We start from the raw sequence: 21,966 nt of genomic DNA, 5'->3' as shown, positions 1-21,966 counted from the left end.
GGAAATCAGAGGGAGAGATGAACCATGAGAGACTATGGACTCTGAGAAACAAACTGAAGGTTTTAGAGGGGAGGAGGGTGGGGGCTTGGTTAGCCCAGTGATGGTATTAAGGAGGGCACGTACTGCATGGAGCACTGGGTGTTATACAAAAACAATGAATCGTGGATCACTACATCAAAAACTAATGATGTAGTTTATGGTGACTAACATAACATAATAAAATAAATTTTAAAAAAAAAGCAGAAACCAATAAAGTGGAAAACCAAAACAAGATAATCAATGAAACCAAAAGCTAGTTCTTTGAAACAATCATAAAAGTTGGTAAACCTCAAGCAAGACTAACAAAGAAAAAAAGGAAAGACACAACTATCAATATCAAGAATGAAAGGGGGTTGGAAGAGGAGGTGGAAGGGTGTGGGAGGGGACGTGGAAGGGAGTGTGAGGGGAGTTGGGAGAGGGTGGGAGGGGAGATGGGAGGGAGGCAGTGAGAAGTGGGAGGGAGTAGAACATCACAACAGACTCCACAGACCTTACTGGGAGGAGGAGGGAATACTTTGACAACTCCACATACATAAATTCAACAACTTAGATAAAAGAACTAATTCCCGGGAAAAAAATGTAAAACTTGACCTAAACCTCATAGATAAATTAGCTCAAAATGGATTGTAGACCTAATGTTTATATAAAACATAAAACTATACAGTTTTACAAGAAAATAATGGAGAAAATCTTTGTGACCTAGAGGACACATGATACTAAAAGTACAATCCATAAAATGAAAGTATTGATTAATTAAATAATATTAAAATTTTTGAACTGAGGACATTGTTAAGAGATTGAAAAGGCAAGTTATGGACCAGGAGAAAATATTCCCTTGTACAAACAACTTGTGTTCAGACTATACAAAAAAAATTCATATCTCTACATTAAGAAAATAATCAAATTTCAAAATAGACAAAAACTTACATGTACACTTCACAAAAGGGAATATAAAGATGACAAATGAGCATGCAGAAAAGATGTTCAACATTATTAACCATGAGTGAAATGGGAATTAGAGCCAGAGTAAGATTCACACCAGTTAAAATAGCTAAAATAAGTGACTATTAAAAAAAAAATAATAAGTGGGGTGCCTGAGTGGCTCAGTCGGTTAAGCGGCTGCCTTCAGCTCAGGTCATGATCCCAGGGCCCTGGGATTGAGCCCCGCATCAGGCTCACTGCCCAGCGGGAAGCCTGCTTCTCCCTCTCCCTCTGCCTGCCATTCTGACTATCTGTGCTCTCTCTCTATCTCTCCGTCAAATAAATAAATAAAATCTTTAAAAAAAAAAATAAGTGACTATAGCAAGAGCTAAAAGGATATAAAGCAACTGGAGCTCTCTACATTGCTGGTGATAATGCAAAATCTCACAGCCACTCTGAAAAATAATGTAGCAGTTTCTTAATAAATTAAGCCTACATTTTACCATATGACCCAGTAATCCCACTCCAAGGTATTTGCCTTACAGAAATTAAAATTTATATTCACAAAGGGGCCCTGGGTGGCTCAGTCAGTTAAGGGACTGACCCTTGATTTTGGCTCAGGTCATGATCTCAGGGTGGTGAGATCCAGCCATGTGTGGGGTTCCACACTCAGTGCAGAGTCTTCTTGAGATTCTCTCTCTTTCTGCCTCTGCCCCTCCCCTGCTCATGCTGTCTCTCTCTCTCACTAATATAAAATAAATAAATAAAATCTTTAAAAAATTATACTCACATAAATACCTTCAGATAAATTATTATAGCTGTTCTATTCATAACTGCCCAAAACTGAAAACAAGCCAAATGTCCTTTGGTGGGTGAATGGATGAACAAATGGAGGTCTAGCCATACAATGAAATAATACTGCAGCAATGAAAAGGAATGAACAATGAAGATACCACAACAACTTGGATGAATCTCAAAGGCATTATGCTGGGTGAAAGAAGCCAGTTTCAAAAGTTACATACTGTATGATTCTATTTGTATGATATTCTCAAAAACACAAAACCATAGTGACAGAGCACAGATAAATTGTTGCCAGTGGTTACTGGTCTAGGAAGGAAATGATGACAAAACGGCAGCAAGAGGGACTCTTTTAGTGATTGAACTAATCTATATGTTGATTGTGGTAATGGCTACATGAATCTATATGTGTTAAAACTGGTAGAACTGGGCGCCTGGGTGGCTCAGTTGGTTAAGCGACTGCCTTCAGCTCAGGTCATGATCCTGGAGTCCCGGGATCGAGTCCCGCATCGGGCTCCCTGCTCAGCAGGGAGTCTGCTTCTCCCTCTGACCCTCCCCCCTCTCATGTGCTCTCTCTCTCCTCTCATCCTCTCTCAAATAAATAAATAAAATCTTTTTTAAAAAAAACTGGTAGAACTGTGCATAAAAAAAAATAAAAAGTCCAGGGGCGCTTGGGTGGCTCAGTCCTTAAGCGTCTGCCTCCGGCTCAGGTCATGATCCCAGGGTCCTGGGATCGAGCCCCCCCTTGGGCTCCCTGCTCAGCAGGAAGCCTGCTTCTCCCTCTCCCACTCCCCTTGCTTGTGTTCTCTCTCACTGTCTCTCTGTCAAATAAATAAATAAAATCTTAAAAAAAATCCAAAAACTTGATGATAGCTTTCAATCAAGCCTTTCTATATTTTTTTAACTATTTTTGTCAACAGGTAATTAGAATTAACCATCAAATAAATTGAGTTCCTACTGGAAATCTCTTTATCCTTGAAATGCTATTTTCTGACTGGCCCTTATAATGTGTTGCACTCTGGAATTCCAGAAATTTATTTTTGTCAATCAAATATTTTCCCCCTTATTTTTGAGATTTCTTGGAGGTATTTTTATGAAACTGAAATGTTCCTATTGCTTGTAATATTTAATAGTCAATAATTATTTATTGATTAAAATAAAGAAGCAAATTTATGATATGTATAAATATGAATTGTATTTTGTGACTTTCTATGGTTCAAAAATCTGTACTGTTCATCAACAGAAATAATTCCTTTTCAGTGGTTCTTGAAAGCATTGCTCATTTTCCCTCCTATCCCCCGTACATGTGACCTTTAAGTTTAAAAGAAATCTAATGTCTTTACCTTTTATAGAACATTAAAATACCCTTTATAAAGGGCTCAACTTGAACAGAGTTATACTATTTAGAAAATCATATTCTCTGTAAACCCATTCCAATTAATAATTTCTCACCAGTTTAATAATTTTTGACTAAAACAAAAGCAAAAACAGAACACCTTTAATCACAGCAGAATTAAGTCTTACTACATCACAAATCAAAAACAGATTAGGAAATGGTGAGTTGCTCCAAGAAGCGAAGCATGTTATGCCATAGAATTATTTCAGTGCACCAATCACCCAGATTTGGTTTCATACCAAATGTGCTTTTCTATTTCAAAATTTATTTAAACATGTTCTAATACAATTTTTTTTGTCTTTCATTAGAACAGCTTCCCACCCCCACCCCCACTTCTGGTAATCATATCAGTGTTATTCCATTCTACTAAGATAAAAATTTGTAAATATTGTGCTCTTCTTTCTTATTCAATCTTTTTAAATCCTATTTGTGTCTTCTTTGGAAATGACTTATTTATTTACCACATTGTTTTGGGCCCTTTTCTCTGTGAGATTATATTACTGGAATAGCCTTTTAGTGGGCTACCTTGGTTCCAAATTCCATCCAGTATGCCAAAAAATTATACAACTCCCAAGTCCTGAATGTCCTTTCTCTGACCTCAAAATGATTCCCTTTATTTATTGAGTTAAATCCCAAATACTCACTTTGAGGAGCTTTGAGGAGCTTCCATAATCACCCCCACCTTTTCTTTTGGTTCATTGTTATCGCTGGGTTTGATAATTTGATAATTTGATAATTTGACAATTTGATAATGGCAAAACAATCATTTTTTTAAGTATGTATCATACTCAGTCTCATATCTCTGCCATTATTCACTATAACCCATTGCTTAGACAGCTGCCTCTTCTTGAAGGACTGGGTCAAGTTACTCCTCCAATAAGCCTTGTATGAGCATAATAAGCTTGCTTGAACCTTTGAGAGCTCTGAAAGTAATTTATAGATTAGAACACACAATTGTGCCTCTAATAATCCTTATGTTCTAAATTAAATATTGGCTTTTGTTTGCATTAACTTTGTAAACACTTGGGGACAGGGCCATTTATTAATGAGATGCAAGATAAACATCCAAAGAAAACAATAACTTTCCTGTATAACAGCAATAACCAATTATAAAATGTAATAAGAAAAAATCCCACTTAATACTACACCTAAGAATGTAACTAAAAAAAACAAACAAACATGCAATTCCATTATAAAGAAACCTTTATTGAAGGACAGAACAGAAAACCCAAAAAAATAGAGACATACCATTGTTGCTGTAAGAGTCTCAATACTCTAAAAAAAGTCAGTATTTCCCAAATCAATCTATCAATCTAAATCAGACCACCAAAAAATCCATATTTTGACAAGCTGTTTCTAGCTCATTAAGAAAATAAAGCAAATAGCAGGAACTACCCGAACACTTTTAGGGAAAAAAAGTGTAATATAGAGTAACTTGCTGTAGCAGACAACCAAATATTTTATAATTACTTAATAATTAAAACTGTGTTGTCTTGGAATAGAAATAGGAAAATAATAAAAGTGGTTCAAGAAGCAGAATTAGGCATAATACTGTTAAAACATAATAAAGTAGCATTTCAAGTCAAACAGAGAAAGACATGTATCATATGACCTCACTGATATGAGGAATTCTTAATCTCAGGAAACAAACTGAGGGTTGCTGGAGTTGGGGGTGGGGTGGGAGGGATGGGGTGACTGGGTGATGGACACTGGGGAGGGTATGTGTTCTGGTAAGCGCTGTGAAATGTGCAAGACTGTTGAATCTCAGATCTGTACCTCTGAAACAAATAATGCAATATATGTTAAGAAAGAAAAAAAGAAGAAGAAGAATGTAGCAGGAGGGGAAGAATGAAGGGGGAGAAATCGGAGGGGGAGAAGAACCATGAGAGACAATGGACTCTGAAAAACAAACTGAGGGTTCTAGAGGGGAGGGGGTTGGGAGGATGGGTTAGCCTGGTGATGGGTATTGAGGAGGGCACGTTCTGCATGGAGCACTGGGTGTTATGCACAAACAATGAATCATGGAACACTATATCTAAAACTAATGATGTAATGTATGGGGATTAACATAACAATAAAAAAATTTTAAAAAATAAATAAATAAAGTAGCATTTCAAATTAATAAAGAAAAGAGGGCTGTTAAATATATGACTAGCAGGGGCGCCTGGATGGCTCAGTTGGTAAAGTGTCTGCCTTCGGCTCTGGTCATGATCCCAGAGTCCTGAGATCGAGGCTTATGTCAAGCTTTCTGCTCAGTGGGGATCCTGCTTCTTCCTTTCCTTCTGCCTGCCGCTCTGCCTTGCTTGTGCTTTCTCTCTGTCAAATAAATAAAATCTTTTAAAAAAACATATATATGACTAGCAGTCTTGTCTCATGCTGTCTAAAAAAATAAATATCAGATAGATTAAAATCTAAACATTAATAACCAAACCTAACAATTCTACTTTTTGAAATTGTGATAATGGCAAAACAATTTGAAAAGGACTGCATGTTTATAACAGTAGAAGTAGTTAAATAAAGTTTAGTGTAACACTATGCAACAGCATTCAGCCACTAAAGAGTAAGGTACATTTATTTGTACTGACATTTAAAGTTTCCAAGAAACTAAAAAGAGTAAGATAGACTTATTTGTCCTGACATTTAAAGTTTTGGAGACATATTGCTGCACGAGAAAAGTAAGTGAAATAAGCAGGCAGAAGTCTTGATCTTACTTATGTTTTTATAATGAGAGATACAGATGTATATAAGTTCACAGTGAGTGAGCTAGGATGCTAGGTACTAAGCAGTAAATGCTGGTTGCCCAGGTAGGGGAAGAAGAAGTGGGTGTAATAGCTAAGAGATGGAAAAGTAAAGTAGACTTTCATGTTTCACTCCAAGTTCTTCTGTATAGTTTAAAACTAGGACTTATGTGATTTAAAAAAAAAAAAGAAAGGAAGAAACACATTTCACTAACTTATACCAAAGAAAATACAGGAAAAGTGCCATTGCCTATTAGTAGAGATAGCATTCCGAAAAAATATACAAACTTTAAAAAGAAAAACATGTACAGATTTGATCACATAAAAATGTAAAACCTCTTTAGGTCAAAATAACCCACAAACAAAATAAAACACAAGTCATATCTCAAAGAAGTATTTTAAAATGTATAACAGATGAAGGATAGATAGTCATCACATATGAAGAATAGCATGAATAAGAAAAAGACCAACAACCCAATAGAAAAAGGACATCTGATACAAAAAGACATTTCACAAGATTATAAAATTACATATGAAACATATAAAAAGATGTTCAACCTGTTCAGTTATAAAAGAAATGCATATTAAAGCAGTAAGTTTGTCCATCGGATATACAAAATTTAAAAAAAAATGATAATATTCAAAATTGGTGAGCATTGAGATTGACAGTCACTCTCACGTTCTCTTCCTGGGAATATAAATTGAACCTCTTGGGACCATAATTTGCAATATTTTAAAACATATAATTGTTCTACACTTTGACCCATAAATTCCATCCCTATCAATCTATCCCTAAAGAAATAATCACACATATGAAAAAAAAGATATGTTTGCAAGGATAGTCAATGCTGTAGTGTATATGATAGCAAGCAACTGGAAGCCAGCTAAACATCCACTGACAATGTGATAGTTAAATGTTAATGGATTACCTATACTAGGAAACATTGTAGTCTAGGAAGAGAACAACTATCAACATGGAAAGATCTTGTTATATTGTTAAGTGAAAAACAAATCACAGGAAATCACAGGAAAATATGTGTACTGTACTCCTGCCTATGCAGGAAAAAGATACTGCAACTATACATAGTGTTATGGACTGAATTGCACCCCCTCCCAAATTCAAATGTGGAAGCTTCAACTGCCATACATCAGAATGTGACTGTATTTGGAGATAGGGCCTTTTAAGAGGTGATTATGGTAAAATGAGCTGTTAGTGTGGGCCCTAATCCAACCTGACTTGTGTCCTTATAAGAAGAGGAAATTCAGGCACACAATGAGACCTGGGGGAGAGAACATTATATGAGGACCCAGCAAGAAGGTGGCCATCTGCAAGCCAAGGAGAGAGGCTTCAGGAGAAACTAACACTGCCAACACTTTGATCTTGGACTTCTAGCCTCTAGAACTATGAGGCAATAAATTCTGTTGTTTAATATCCCGTTTGTGGTATTTGTTAAGGCAGTCCTAGGAAACTAATACACATAGTAAGGATTTTAGGAAGATATATACCCAACTGAAAATAGAGGTGGCTTCCAGAGCTCTGGAATGAGAGGAGAGAAAGAAGTTAAAACATATATATATATATGTATATATATATATATATATATACTTTCCATATGTTTTCATGTTCCTAGAGATGTTAGAGCAGACATTTGTTTTTTTCATAATTAAAAAGGAAAATAAAAAGGAAAGAATATCACTTTGATAGGTAAGGGAACATTCATAGATGATACACAAAGCGATGCTTTAATCCATTACACAATTTTTTTTAAACAGTAAAATGTAGACAGTATGTTTTGAGATCATTTATGCAGGAATCTCATAGACTATATGTGGGGTATATATTTTTGAAAAGACTTAAAATATCACTTCTATTTTCAGTGGGTACATTTCCAAAAAAAAAAAGAAAAAAGAAAACTCAGCAGCAAGTCTAATTTTAAGTCCAAGAACCCTAGGAGCCCTAGGAGAAGACTGTTGTCTCCATTTCCTCTCTTCTATTTCCCTTGATGTAATAAGTCAACACCACATTTTGCAAAATCTAAGTTACTCAGAATTAAATAAACATCACATCTATGAAACCAGAAACATTTGCACCCCATAAAGGACAGCAGAATCCATAACAAAACTCTCCTGGCTTCATCAGACACAAATATTTCTATTATTACTGGAACACAGATTCTGATAGGTCATCTTACTGGATAGTTGGCTCCAAGAACTTATGTTTTATGCCTAGATAGCTAAAGGACAAATTCAAGGAAAGGAAGCAGAGGGATGAAGAAGTTGCCATTTCTCCCAAGTCTACAACAGCTGGAAACTTTAAATTGTTGGCTAGATGCATAAAAATTCCACTCATCATAATCTCAAAATACCTTGAAGTCAAATTTTAACCACAGTGCCACCTTACATTCAACTGCTGCTTCTACCCCCATCCCACCCCAATGATTAGAGTTTTGGATCCAGTAGATGCTATATATTCATTAAACTGAATCTTATTATGTCATTTTTGCCAATATAAAATTTTGATCTCTTTAGGTTGATTGCTTCTTATCACTTTAACATTCAAAATCATAAAACAAACGAAACACCAAAAAGTATGGGGAAAAAAATGTGAACATTTAAAATCTTCTTTTAGTATAAAATCAACTTACATGTTTACCCTTTGGAGGTGATGACTTTCTTCTCTTTCTACGATCACTTCATGGTAAAAGAATTAAGATTGTATTTGACTTTTAAGGCACGGAAAACATTTTGAGAATTTGATATATACCAGACATTGTGCAAATAATTGGAAGGGGCAGCCCTCCAGGATCTGGCTGATAATGGAGTAAGGCTGTCAATAAAAAAGAAAGCTACATGCAAAATGATAACTCGAGTAGCAGCAATATTACAAAGGTGTGACTGGCATAAGGACAGGTGCTTTATTCTTCTTGGAAAATAAAAGGTTGGGGGGAGGTGCAGAGAGGTCTTCACAGAAAATGTTACCTTTGAGCTTTGGTCAGTAGGAGATAATTCTGCAAGTACCTTGAGTAAAGCTTTCCAGGCAGAGGGAGCAGCTCACAAAAAGGCAGAGGTATAAGCATTTTGGGTTTGGTGTTCACAGGCAGCGCTGGAAGGGTGGTGCTCACCCAGCCTGGGGGAGAACACTGACCCCACTTGCCTGGGAAAAGACAGTGAACATGATTCCGATGCAGTTCTTTCTCTCATCACAAACCAACAAGTTCTTCCAAAAATGAAATTTTGAAGGGAGCCCAGTGTCCTCAAGTCTCTCCTTCTCAGTGCCCCTGGGCCGCGGGAGGGAAGTATGGGGACCTGCCACCTCCCTCCACTCTGACATCATCGTTGTCCCTGGTAGCCTCCAGGGCAGGTTCCGTTAAACAAGCTGAGCTTTCCAGAATGTGACTTGAGCATCACACAGCCTCAAAACGACCACGAGTCACTTCGGGACCAGTGCCCCAGGCTCCTCGGTTAGGGCCATCAAAGGTGCAGCCCCTTATCAGGACCCAGGAAAGAAGGTGTCAGCCAGCCGGTGGGCAGGTGCTGTGGGGGTCCCTAGATCCCAAAAGACTCTCTTGATCTCTGACAAATGAGTGGTTTTATGTATTGTAATATGTAGAGCCCATTTGTGAATTGCTCACAATTTCAAAAGTAACCCAACGAATTTTACTTTATGCTAGTTAGATGATTTCTGTGAAAATCCTTTTCACTAAAGGGCTGGAACCCCTGCCCTTCTGTGCTTCAGCTGCTGGTTAATAGGGAGTTAGTCCCTTTATTTGGGAAACACCACACTGAGTCTTGCTTGCATGCCATGATAGGTTAAATTCTGTCAAAGGAGAAAAGGATTGAGTGCAGAGGAAAAGAGAGCCTGCAAGATGGAAATATTTTTTTGAGATGAAAGATGTACTTCAATTAAAGACATGGAGAAGATTATTCCCCAAAAGAAAGAAATTACTGCTCTGTCAGTAAAAGAAGTCCTTCTAAGCTTAGCTGATGATGATGTGGTTGGCTGGGAAAGGATTGGAACGTCTAATGATTGTTGGGCTTTTCCAAGTGAAGTTCTTCATGTGAGGAAATGTAGATAGGAGGTTCTGGAATCTCAGTTATCCAAGAGAAACCAAAAGCACACAGACCTACCAGAAAGCTTCCAGAAATTAAAATTAGTTGACATGAACCAACCATGCTAGCAAAAGAGCTTTTTTAACTTTGAGACCAAAGGAAACAGCTAAAGGCAGCAGTAGAAAAATACAAAGAATGTGACCTGGAAGTTATAGAGGAAATACGCCAAGCGAATAAAGTAGCCAAAGAAGCTGCTGACAGATGGAGTGATAATGTATTTGCAATAAAATCTTGGGCCAAAAGAGAATTTGGATTTGAAGAAAATAAAACTGATAAAAAAAATTGGAATTCCAGAAGACTAAATAGACTGAAATGTTCAATGTTGGTTAAGGACCTGTGTGCTTGTATGTATATTTTTCCATGATCCAATTAAATGTACTGAATTGTCATTTACCTAAAACTGTGTTTATTGTTTTATTAATTTTAAATAAAATATAAAGTTAAAAAAAAAAGAATCTCTCCTTCTTGCCTCCTGCTTCATAGCACTCTCTTTTATTATTTCTTTCATATTGTCCTGGCTTTGTTGTCTCACATTACCTGTGTGACCCCACCCTCTACCAACCCACCCCTTTTCCGGGTAGCTTCTCCTTTGTGGACTGCTTTTGTACTAAAAACATGGCACACTCTGGGGTGGCCCAGGGAGACTTCTCCACACTGGCTAAGGCTCCTTCCCTGAGCTCATCTTTTTTTTTTTTTTTAAGATTTTATTCTTAAGTTTATTCTACACCCAACATGGGGCTCCAACCCACAACCCCAAGATCAAGAGTTGGTTTGGGCAGATTTTGAAGATTTCACATAGAACACTAGATATATGATAAGAGTTTAGAGGACAGGTCTGCGCTAAAGATAAAGATTTGGGAGTAGACACTGTATTGCTGATATCTAACACCATGAGCCTGCGTGTGATATAGAATAGGTCCAAAGAGAAATGAGGAGGGTCAGCAGGGGAGATGTGAGGAAGAGGAAGCCCAAGTGAAGAAAAATCTTCAAGGATCAGAGGTAACCAGTTGCATTCAAGTCTGCTGTTAGAGCACGTGGGGACAGGGAAAAGCCATTGGTTTCACATATTGCAGTTATTGGGGCCTGTAAATAAAACAGTCTCTGGGCAGTGGTGGAACAAAGCATTTTCAAGTGTTTTAAGACACAATGGCAGAAAAGGGGTTGGAATAAACATGGATGCAAAAATCCTCAACAAAATATTAGCAAATCAAATCCAACAATATATTAAAAGAATTGTACACCGTAACCAAGTGGGATTTATCCCAGGTGTGCAAGACTGGTTCAACATTTGAAAATCAATGTAATATATCACATCAACAGGCTGAAAATGAAAAAAAAAAACAAAAACCCACATTAATATCAATAGATGCAGAAAAAGCATTTGACAAAATCCTACACCCATTCATGATAAAAGTTCTTATTAACTATGAACAGAGGGGTATCTTCTTCACATTGATAAGGAATACCTATAAAAAACTTACAGCTAACATCATACTTAATGATGAGAAACTCAATGTTTCCCACTGAGATCAGGAAAAAGGAAAGGATGTCTCCTCCCAACACACCTTTTCAACATCAAACTAGAAATTCTAGCTAATGAAACAAGACAATAAAAAGAAATAAAAGGTATACAGTTTGGAAGGAAGAAAAGGAATTGGAGACAGTAAGGAAGCAACTATTTGGTAGTTTTGGTACGAAGGGTGGTAGCTGGAGGAGAAGTGGTGTCAAGAGGTGTTTGTGTTTTTAAGATAGGAGTAATAGGAGCGCCTGGGTGGCCCAGTCAGTTGGGTGACTGCCTTCGGCTCAAGTCATGATCCCAGAGTCCCAGGATTGAGCCATCGTCAGGCTCCCTGCTCAGTGGGGAGTCTTCTTCTCCCTCTGCCCCTCCCCCTGCTCATGCTCTCTCTCTCTCTAATAAATAAAATCTTAAAAAAAAAAGATGGGAGCAATAACTAGGTATGGAAAGAAATGTTGCTGCTAAAGAGGAGAGAATTGCTAGAGAAATGCCTCTAATTAAATCCTATGCTATCCCTAGACACCAAGATGTTAAGAACCATCTAAGTATGGTGATTTTGTCATCACTGGCTATGTTTTTTAAATATGATACTCTGTAAGATCTCTTTCTCTCTGTATTTCTTTCTTTCATATTTTTTTTTCTTTTTGGACACTTCTCTAGTATTTTTTTTAACCCAAGACAGAAGTAAATTTTGAAATTATTTCTTCTCTAAGGATATTGACAATGACAATTTTATGATGGGTATCTTGGTAATCCTATTCAAGTTCTTTTAAAAAATCTTATGGATGGGGGGAAAGATGGCGGAGGAGTAGGGGACACTATTTCAGCTGGTCCCCAGAATTGAGCTGGATATCTACCAGACCACTCTGAGCACCCACGAAACCAGCCTGAGATGTAAGAAGATCTGGATCTCTACAAACAGAATATTGCAGGCAGTTGGTTTTGAGGTACAAAGTGGGGAGCCATGATTCTGCAGGCAGATATTGGAGGATAAACGGCAGCGGGAGGGTGCCTGGCCATGGGGATCCTACACTGCTGGTGAGTGACAGCCTTGAGCGCTGCGGACGGGCACAGACTCGCAGACCCGTAGTGGAGGGGAAAGGACTTTAGGGCAGCCACCAGGGTGGAAACCTGGAGTGGCGGGGTCATGCCTGCGAACTGCAACCCCCCTTACAGAAACCCAGAGCAGCGGGGTCGCGCGCGCACAAACTGCAGCACCCTGGACGGAAACCCAGAGCGGCGGGGTCACGCGGGCGAACTGCAGCCCCCGGGAAGGAAACCTGGAGTGGTGGGGTCGTGCCTGCGAACTACAGCCCCCTGGATGGAAACCCGGAGCCGCGGAGCCTCCCGCGTGCGAACTGGGAGTGGCTGGCGGTTTTAGAAGCACAAAGGGCAGAGACGGGCCCCGACCTGGAGGCAGGACTGGGAGCATTGCGGAGGGGCACACAATCCAGGATGCTGCACTTTATAGCAGCACAGACAGAAACGGAGACAGTGTGGCCTGGAGAGCTCACTAAAGAACAGAACGCAATCTCTCTGCTCTGAGGCAGAGGATTAGAAATGGTTTCTTCTGCTCATACTCGCATAAGAGATGCGGAAAGCCACCAGGGAAAGCCGCCAGAGAACAAAAGCCCCAAAGACTGATTCCCGCTGAGCCCATCCCCCGCCACAGGGGGGCAGGGCAATACCGCCCAAACAGGGTTGCCTGAGTAACAGCGTGGCAGGCCCCTCCCACAGAAGACAGGCTGGGAAAACAAGAGGCCAGCAACCCTAAGGTCCCAAGAAAACAGGTGCATCTTGCTTGGGTTCTGGTCAATAATTTGGACTCTATACATTCCCTCAAACACCCATCAACAGAATGACTAGGAGGAGGAGCCCCCAAAACAGAAAAGACTCAGAGATTATGACTTATGCTGCAGATTTACAAATGGATGCAGATATAACCAAGATGTCGGAGATGGAATTCAGGCTAGCAATTGTGAAGACAATGGCTAGAATGGAGAAATCAATTAATGGCAACATAGAGTCTCTAAGGGCAGAAATAAAAGGTGAATTGGCAGAACTTAAAAATGCTATCAATGAGATCCAATCCAATCTAGATGATCTAACAGCTAGAGTAACTGAGGCAGAAGAGCGAATAAGCGACCTGGAAGACAATATAATAGATAAAAAGGGAAAAGAGGAGGCCAGGGAAAAACAACTCAGAATCCATGAAAATAGAATCAGAGAAATAAGTGACACCATGAAGCGTTCCAATGTCAGAATAATTGGAATCCCAGAGGGAGTGGAGAGAGAGAGAGGACTAGAAGATGTATTTGAGCAAATCGTAGCTGAGAACTTCCCTAATCTGGGCAATGAAACAAACATTCGCATCCTAGAGGCAGAGAGGACCCCTCCTAAGATCAAGGAAAACAGGCCAACACCCCTGCATGTAATAGTAAAACTTGCAAATCTTAGAACAAAGGAAACCATCTTCAGGGCAGTTAGGGGGAAGAGATTCCTTATGTACAGAGGGAGGAACATCAGAATAACGTCAGACCTATCCACAGAGACCTGGCAAGCCAGAAAGGCCTGGCAAGACATATTCAGGGTACTAAATGAGAAGAACATGCAGCCAAGAATACTTTATCCGGCAAGGCTTTCATTTAGAATGGATGGAGAGATGCAGAGCTTCCACGACCAGCAGAAACTGAAAGAATATGTGACCACTAAGCCAGCCCTGCAAGAAATATTAAGGGGGGTTCTATAAAAGGAGATAGACCCCAAGAGTGATATACAACAGAAATTTACAGGAACAATCTGTAAAAAACGACATATTCACAGGCAACATGATGACAATTAATTCATATCTTTCAATAATCACTCTCAATGTGAGTGGCCTAAACGCTCCCATAAAACGGCAGAGGGTTGCAGATTGGATAAAAAGACAGGACCCATCCATGTGCTGTCTACAAGAGACTCATTTTGAACCTAAAATACATCCAGACTGAAAGCGAAGGGATGGATATCCATCTTCCATGCAAGCGGACCTCAAAAGAAACCTAGGGTAGCAATTCTTATATCAGATAAATTAGATTTTAAACTAAAGTCTGTAATAAGAGACACAGAAGGACACTATATAATTCTTAAAGGGTCTATCCAACAAGAAGATCTAACAATTGTAAATATCTATGCCCCCAACATGGGAGCAGCCATCTACATAAGCCAGCTGTTAATCAAAATAAAGAGTCATATTGATAACAATTTGTTAATTGTAGGAGACCTCAATACTCCACTCTCAGCAATGGACAGATCATCTAAGCAGAAAATCAACGAGGAAACAAGAGCTTTGAATGATACATTGGACCAGATGGACCTCATAGATATTTACAGAACATTCTACCCTAAAACAACAGAATACTCATTCTTCTCGAGCACACATGGAACTTTCTCCAGAATAGACCATATACTGGGTCACAAATCAGGTCTCAACCAATACCAAAAGATTGAGATTATTCCCTGCATATTCTCAGACCACAATGCTCTAAAACTGGAACTCAATCACAAGGAAAAATTTGGCAGAAATTCAAACACTTGGAAACTAAAGACCACTCTGCTCAAGAATGTTTGGGTCAACCAAGAAATCAAAGAAGAACTTAAACAATTCATGGAAATCAATGAGAACAAAAACACATCGGTCTAAAACCTATGGGATACTGCAAAGGCGGTCCTAAGGGGGAAATACATAGCCATCCAAGCCTCACTCAAAAAAATAGAAAAATCCCGAATTCACCAACTAACTCTACACCTTAAAGAACTAGAGAAAAAGCAACAAAGGACACCTAAGCCACACATTAGAAGAGAAATAGTTAAAATTAGACCAGACATCAATGAATTAGAAACCAGAAGCACAGTAGATCAGATCAACGAAACTTAGAAGTTGGTTCTTTGAAAGAATTAATAAGATCGATAAACCACTGGCCAGAATTATCCAAAAGAAAAGAGAAAGGACCCAAATTAATAAAATTATGAATGAAAGGGGAGAAATCACAACTAACACCAAGGAAATAGAAACAATTATTAGAAATTATTATCAACAACTATAGGCCAATAAACTGAGCAATCTGGATGAAATGGATGCCTTCCTGGAAACCTATAAGCTGCCAAGACTGAAACAGGAAGAAATTGACAACCTGAATAGGCCAATAACCAGTAACAAGATTGAAGCAGTGATCCAAAACCTCCCAAAAAACAAGAGTCCAGGGCCTGATGGATTCCCTGGGGAATTCTACCAAACATTCAAAGAAGAAATAATACCTATTCTACTGAAGCTGTTTCAAAAAATAGAAACAGAAGGAAAACTTCCAAACTCATTCTATGAGGCCAGCATTACCTTAATCCCCAAACCAGACAAAGACCCCATGAAAAAGGAGAATTTCAGACCGATATCCCTGATGAATATGGATTCCAAAATCCTCAACAAAATCCTAGCTAATAGGATCCAACAATACATTAAAAGGATCATCCACCACAACCAAGTGGGATTTATCCCCGGGATGCAAGTGTGGTTCAACCTTTGCAAATCAATCAATGTGATAGAACACATTAATAAGAGGAAGGAGAAGAATCATATGGTCCTCTCAATTGATGCAGAAAAAGCATTTGACAAAATACAACATCCTTTCCTGATTAAAACTCTTCAGAGAATAGGGATAGAGGGAACATTCCTCAAGTTCATAAAATCCATCTATGAAAAACCCACAGCTAATATCATCCTCAAGGGGGAAAAGCTGAGAGCCTTTCCCTTAAGATCAGGAACACATCAAGGATGCCCACTCTCGCCATTATTGCTCAACATAGTACTAGAAGTCCTAGCACAGCAATCAGACAACAAAAAGAAATAAAAGGTATTCAAATTGGCAAAGAAGAAGTCAAACTCTCTCTTTTCGCAGACAACATGACACTTTATGTGGAAAACCCAAAAGACTCCACCCCCAAATTACTAGAACTCATCCAGCAATTCAGTAACGTGGCAGGACACAAAATCAATGCACAGAAATCAGTTGCTTTCTTATACAGTAACAACGCAACTGTAGAAAGAGAAATTAGAGAAACGATTCCATTTACAATAGCACCAAAAACCATAAGATACCTTGGAATAAACCTAACCAAAGAGGTAAAAGATCTATACTCTAGGAACTACAAAACACTCATGAAAGAAATTGAAGAAGACACAAAAAGATGGAAAAATATTCCATGCTCATGGATCGGAAGAATAAACATTGTTAAAATGTCTATGTTACCCAGAGCAATCTATACCTTCAATGCCATCCTGATCAAAATTCCAATGACATTTTTCAAAGTGCTGGAACAAACGATCCTAAAATTTGTATGGAATCAGAAAAGACCCCGAATCGCCAAGGAAATGTTGAAAAAGAAAAACAAAGCTGGGGGCAACACATTGCCTGATTTTAAGCTATATTACAAAGCTGTGATCATCAAGACAGCATGGTACTGGCACAAAAACAGACATATAGACCAATGGAACAGTAGAGAACCCATATATGGACCCTCAACTCTATGGTCAAATAATCTTTGACAAAGCAGGAAAAAACATGCAATGGAAAAAAGACAGTCTCTTCAGTAAATGGTGCTGGGAAAATTGGACAGCCACATGCAGAAGAATGAAACTCGACCATTCTCTAACACCATTCACAAAGATAAACTCAAAGTGGATGAAAAACCTCAATGTGAGACAGGAATCCATCAAAATCCTAGAGGAGAACACAGGCAGTAACCTCTTTGACATCGCCCACAGCAACTTCTTTCAAGACACATCTCCAAAAGCTAGTGAAACAAAAGCAAAAATGAACTTTTGGGACTTCATCAAGATGAAAAGCTTCTGCACAGCAAAGGAAACAATCAAAAAACAAAGAGACAACCCACACAGAATGGGAGAAGATATTTACAAATGACACTACAGATAAAGGGCTGGTATCCAAGATCTGTAAAGAACTTCTCAAACTCAACACCCAAGAAACAAATAATCAAGTCAAAAAGTGGGCAGAAGATATGAAAAGACACTTCTCTGAAGAAGACATACAAATGGCTAACAGACACATGAAAAAGTGTTCATCATCATTAGCCATCAGGGAAATCCAAATCAAAACCACACTGAGATACCACCTTCCACCAGTTAGAATGGCAAAAATGGACAGGGAAAGAAACAACAAATGTTGGAGAGGTTGTGGAGAAAGGGGAACCCTCTTACACTGTTGGTGGGAATGCAAGTTGGTACAGCCACTTTGGAAAACTGTGGAGGTTCCTCAAAAATTTAAAAATAGAGCTACCCTATGACCCAGCAATTGCACTACTGGGTATTTACCCCAAAGACACAGATGTAGTGAAAAGAAGGGCCATATGCACCCCAATGTTCATAGCAGCAATGTCTGCAATAGCCAAACCGTGGAAAGAGCCGAGATGCCCTTCAACAGATGAATGGATAAAGAAGATGTGGTCCATATATACAATGGAATATTACTCAGCCATCAGAAAAAATGAATACCCAACTTTTACACCAACATGGATGGGACTGGAGGAGATTATGCTAAGTGAAATAAGTCAAGCAGAGAAAGTCAATTATCATATGGTTTCACTTATTTGTGGAACATAAGGAATAGCATGGAGGACATTAGGAGAAAGAAGGGGAAAATGAAGGGGGGGAAATCAGAGGGAGAGATGAACCATGAGAGACTATGGACTCTGAGAAACAAACAAGGTTTTAGAGGGGAGCGGGGAGGGGGGATGGATTAGCCCGGTGATGGGTATTAAGGAGGGCACATACTGCATGGAGCACTGGGTGTTATATGAAAACAATGGATCATGGATCACCACATCAAAAACTAATGATGGATTGTATGGTGACTAACATAACATAATAAAATTAAAAAATATTATCTGGAATCATATTTCTGATAATATATTGGTATAAATCTATGTTAGTATAATAAAATTATATATATATATATATAAGAGAGAGAGAAATGTTTTTAATTTATGAGAGGAAACCATGGAGCCATAGATAAAAATCACAGAATCTTATAAAAAGTTTATTTTTACCTTTTAAAAAACTACCTCCCATTAAATCTTTACCAAATCTACAAAAGAGCACAAAATCTACTGACTAAGGGTCTACCTCCCAACCGTATCAGATACAATTAGCAAATGTTTTAAAATAGAGTCAGGATGAATGAGGAAAAGCAGTAGCCCTGGGTAATCTTGAAACTGAATAATTCATAACAATTAAAAAGCAACTCTGATTCAGAAAAAACTAGTGTTCAGATCCCAGGGCCTGCATTTCTTTGTTGACTTTGCCACTGGCTGGCTGGCTGAACACTGACAGGCTACTAGCCTCTCTAGGCCTCCATTTCTTCATGTATCAACTGAGGGAGTAAAAACAGAACTTCTAAGTTCTAAAACTGCACAATCATATACCAGCATTATTGCCATTCAGAGCAATCTTTGAGGTTATACATGAATGAACTCCATTTTTGTGTATATATTTTAAACTCAGGGTAGCATTTTTATATTCAAACTTGACACTACTGATAGCTTTATTTCCCAGTACTGCGTTCTCTATGCAAATGGGCTGACTCATGGATGTATTGGACTGATGTGACACTGTTCAATTCCTATGTGCAGGGAATGCTCAAATACTGACACCTTTCTCTTCCTCCCCAGAATCAGTAAGTTCAGAAGATTTAGTAATAACAAGGGACAATTTCACACAACAGTCATGAGAATGGAAATAGTGACATTATCCCCAAGGGACGTCCAGGGCCTATAGCATAAATAAAATGTTTAGTTTGCCCTTCCAGCAAAGGGATCCTAAATATCTCAAGTTTTGTCTATTGATATAGCGGACTGGAAAGAAAATCAAATCAAAATGAAACACAAAATTCATTACAGGTGAAAGGCAAGGGTTAGGTGAAGGTATTTTTGTCTTTCAGAAATAAGTAACAAAATGCAGATGTGTGGTTTATAAACATTTACTTTTCTCATGAAATAGAATCAAAAAAACAATAGATAACAAAAATGCAAATTAGCACTCTAGGACAATAAAAATCTGATGAAAGAACAATATTTGTTTTCAAGTTCTCATTAGCTGTCAGAAAAGATTTATTAGCAAAAATAACAACCTGCTACTTTGCCTAGCATTTTTTAAAATAGCTTAGCAAGATTGAAGGCAGTTCACCATGCCCACTCCTTGCCAGGTACTCGTAAAGGGTTTGACTTCATCGTGAACAAAATAGGAAGTGGTGGATGGGTTTCAGTCATGTAGTAAAATATGACCAACAGCAAAAATAACACACATATCCTTATAGATGAGGAGTTAAAACTCCAAACACTTTTTAATTTATAATAAACATTATAAACATTACCTTGTTTAATCGTTCATTCATTACAATCATGTTGGTATGAGTGCTTGCTATGTTCTGGCTCTTTACAAGACTCCAGGCAACTGGTAATGAATGAGATAAGCAAGGCCATAATCCTTACAGAGATGACGCTCGACAAATTCTCCAACCAGTTTTCTGAGTTTGGCAGAGTATTTTTGTCTGTGGTTTACAGGAAGAAATTGGCAAGCAGCAGAGTCTAGACCTAAATTCAGGCCTTCTATTCCAATCCCAAAACAACGTACACTAGATTCTACTTGATTTAAAAGGCAGGCCAGAGGCTGAAACAGCATGACCAATGAGAGCCAAGAAACAAATATTACATGATAGATTTGCAGTGTGATTTTAATGACTATGCCTCATCTATAGCAAAGGCTGAGTTTAGGCTCCCAATACACACTGAAGAATAAAAAAGACATGAGGTAAGGTGTTCACTTTAGGGGAAACTGGGGAAGGGTATATGGGAATTCTCTGTACTATTTTTGCAACTTTTCTGTAAATCTGAAAATATTCCAAAATAGAAAGTTTAATTTTAAAAAAATGAATAGACATTTCCTGAGAAGACAGAGATGGGCAACAGGCACATGAAAATATATTCAATATCATTAATCATCAAGGAATTGCAAATCAAAACTACAATGAGATACTATTTTACATTTGTCAGAATGGCTATTAAAAGGCAAGAAATAACATGTTGGAGAAGTTGTGGAGAAAAGGGAACCCGCATGCATTTTTCATGGGAGTGTAAACTGGTGCAGCCACTATGGAAAACACTATGGGGGTCCTCAAAAAATCAAAAACAGAACTACCGTATGATCCAGCTATTCCACTTCTGTATATTTATCTGAAGAAAATGAAAACACTAATTTGAAAAGATATGCATACCCCCCGTGTTTATGGTAGCATTATTCACAATAGCCATAATATGGAGACAAACTAAGTGCCCATTGATAGATGAATGGATAAAGAAGTGATGTATATACACAGGGAGTACTGCTCAGCCATAAAAAAGAAGAAAATCTTGCCATTTGTGACAACATGGGTGAATCTTGAGAGTATTATGCTAAGTAATATAGGGTGGACAGAGAAAGACAAATACCATATAATCTCACTTAAATGTGGACTCTAAACACCACAACAAATAAACAAAAGAAAACTCATGGAGATAGCCAACAGATTATCACAAAGGAAGAGAGATGGGAGGTAAGTGATATGGGTGAAGGGGGTCAATTGTATGGTGACAGATAGTAAGTAGACTTCCTATGGTGATTACTTTGTAGTATATGTAAATATTGAATTATTATTTTGTGCACCTGAAACTAATAAAATGTTATATATCAATTTTTACCTTAATTTTAAAAAGTTCACTTCTAGTTGCATTAATATACTGAAAAATGGGAATTGTAACATACTGGAAAATAAGACAGATGAAAATTATTAGCATCATAAAAACTGTCCACTATAAAAATGTCATGTATTATTTGACTATTCTCAAACTGAAAAGCTATAAATTTTTTTTTAAAGATTTTATTTATTTATTTGACTGAGAGAGACACAGCGAGAGAGGGAACACAAGCAGGGGCAGAGGGAGAGGGAGAAGCAGTCTATCCGTGGAGCAGGGAGCCCGATGAGGGGCTCAATCCCAGGACCCTGGGATTATGACCTGAGCCGAAGGCAGATGCTTAAAGACTGAGCCACCCAGGTGCCGGAAAAGCTATAAATTCTTAAAAAGTACTTGCTTTACCAAAGAGCAAAATATATGAGGATTATACACCCTTGATATGTAGCTGGGGATGTAACAGAGTAAAAATGTGACATTTTATGTGAATGGAAGCACAGTGTTAATTACAGTTGGAACAAGTAGTGCAATTTTAGCACAATGGGATGTTGCGAAAGAAGGAGAATTCAGCTTTTTCCCAAAGACAGAATCTTCAGCTCAATCAGGTTAATCCTAACAGAGCAGGAGTACAAGGTTCAAAACAACAAAGTCAAGTCAAGAGGGGGTTGTAAGAC

The 21,966-nt window shown here is 38.2% G+C and overlaps 1 pseudogene; it reads left to right on the top strand.

Annotated features, from left to right (window-relative positions):
* The first annotated feature begins 8,749 nt into the window (after window positions 1-8,749).
* LOC116643224 lies at window positions 8,750-10,366 on the top strand (annotated as a pseudogene).
* The last annotated feature ends 11,600 nt before the right edge of the window (window positions 10,367-21,966 follow it).

Source organism: Phoca vitulina, unplaced genomic scaffold (genome assembly GCF_004348235.1).
Source record: "Phoca vitulina isolate PV1807 unplaced genomic scaffold, GSC_HSeal_1.0 scaffold25, whole genome shotgun sequence".
Taxonomy (NCBI): Eukaryota; Metazoa; Chordata; class Mammalia; order Carnivora; family Phocidae; genus Phoca; species Phoca vitulina.
This window is presented reverse-complemented; position numbering and strand designations above follow the sequence as displayed.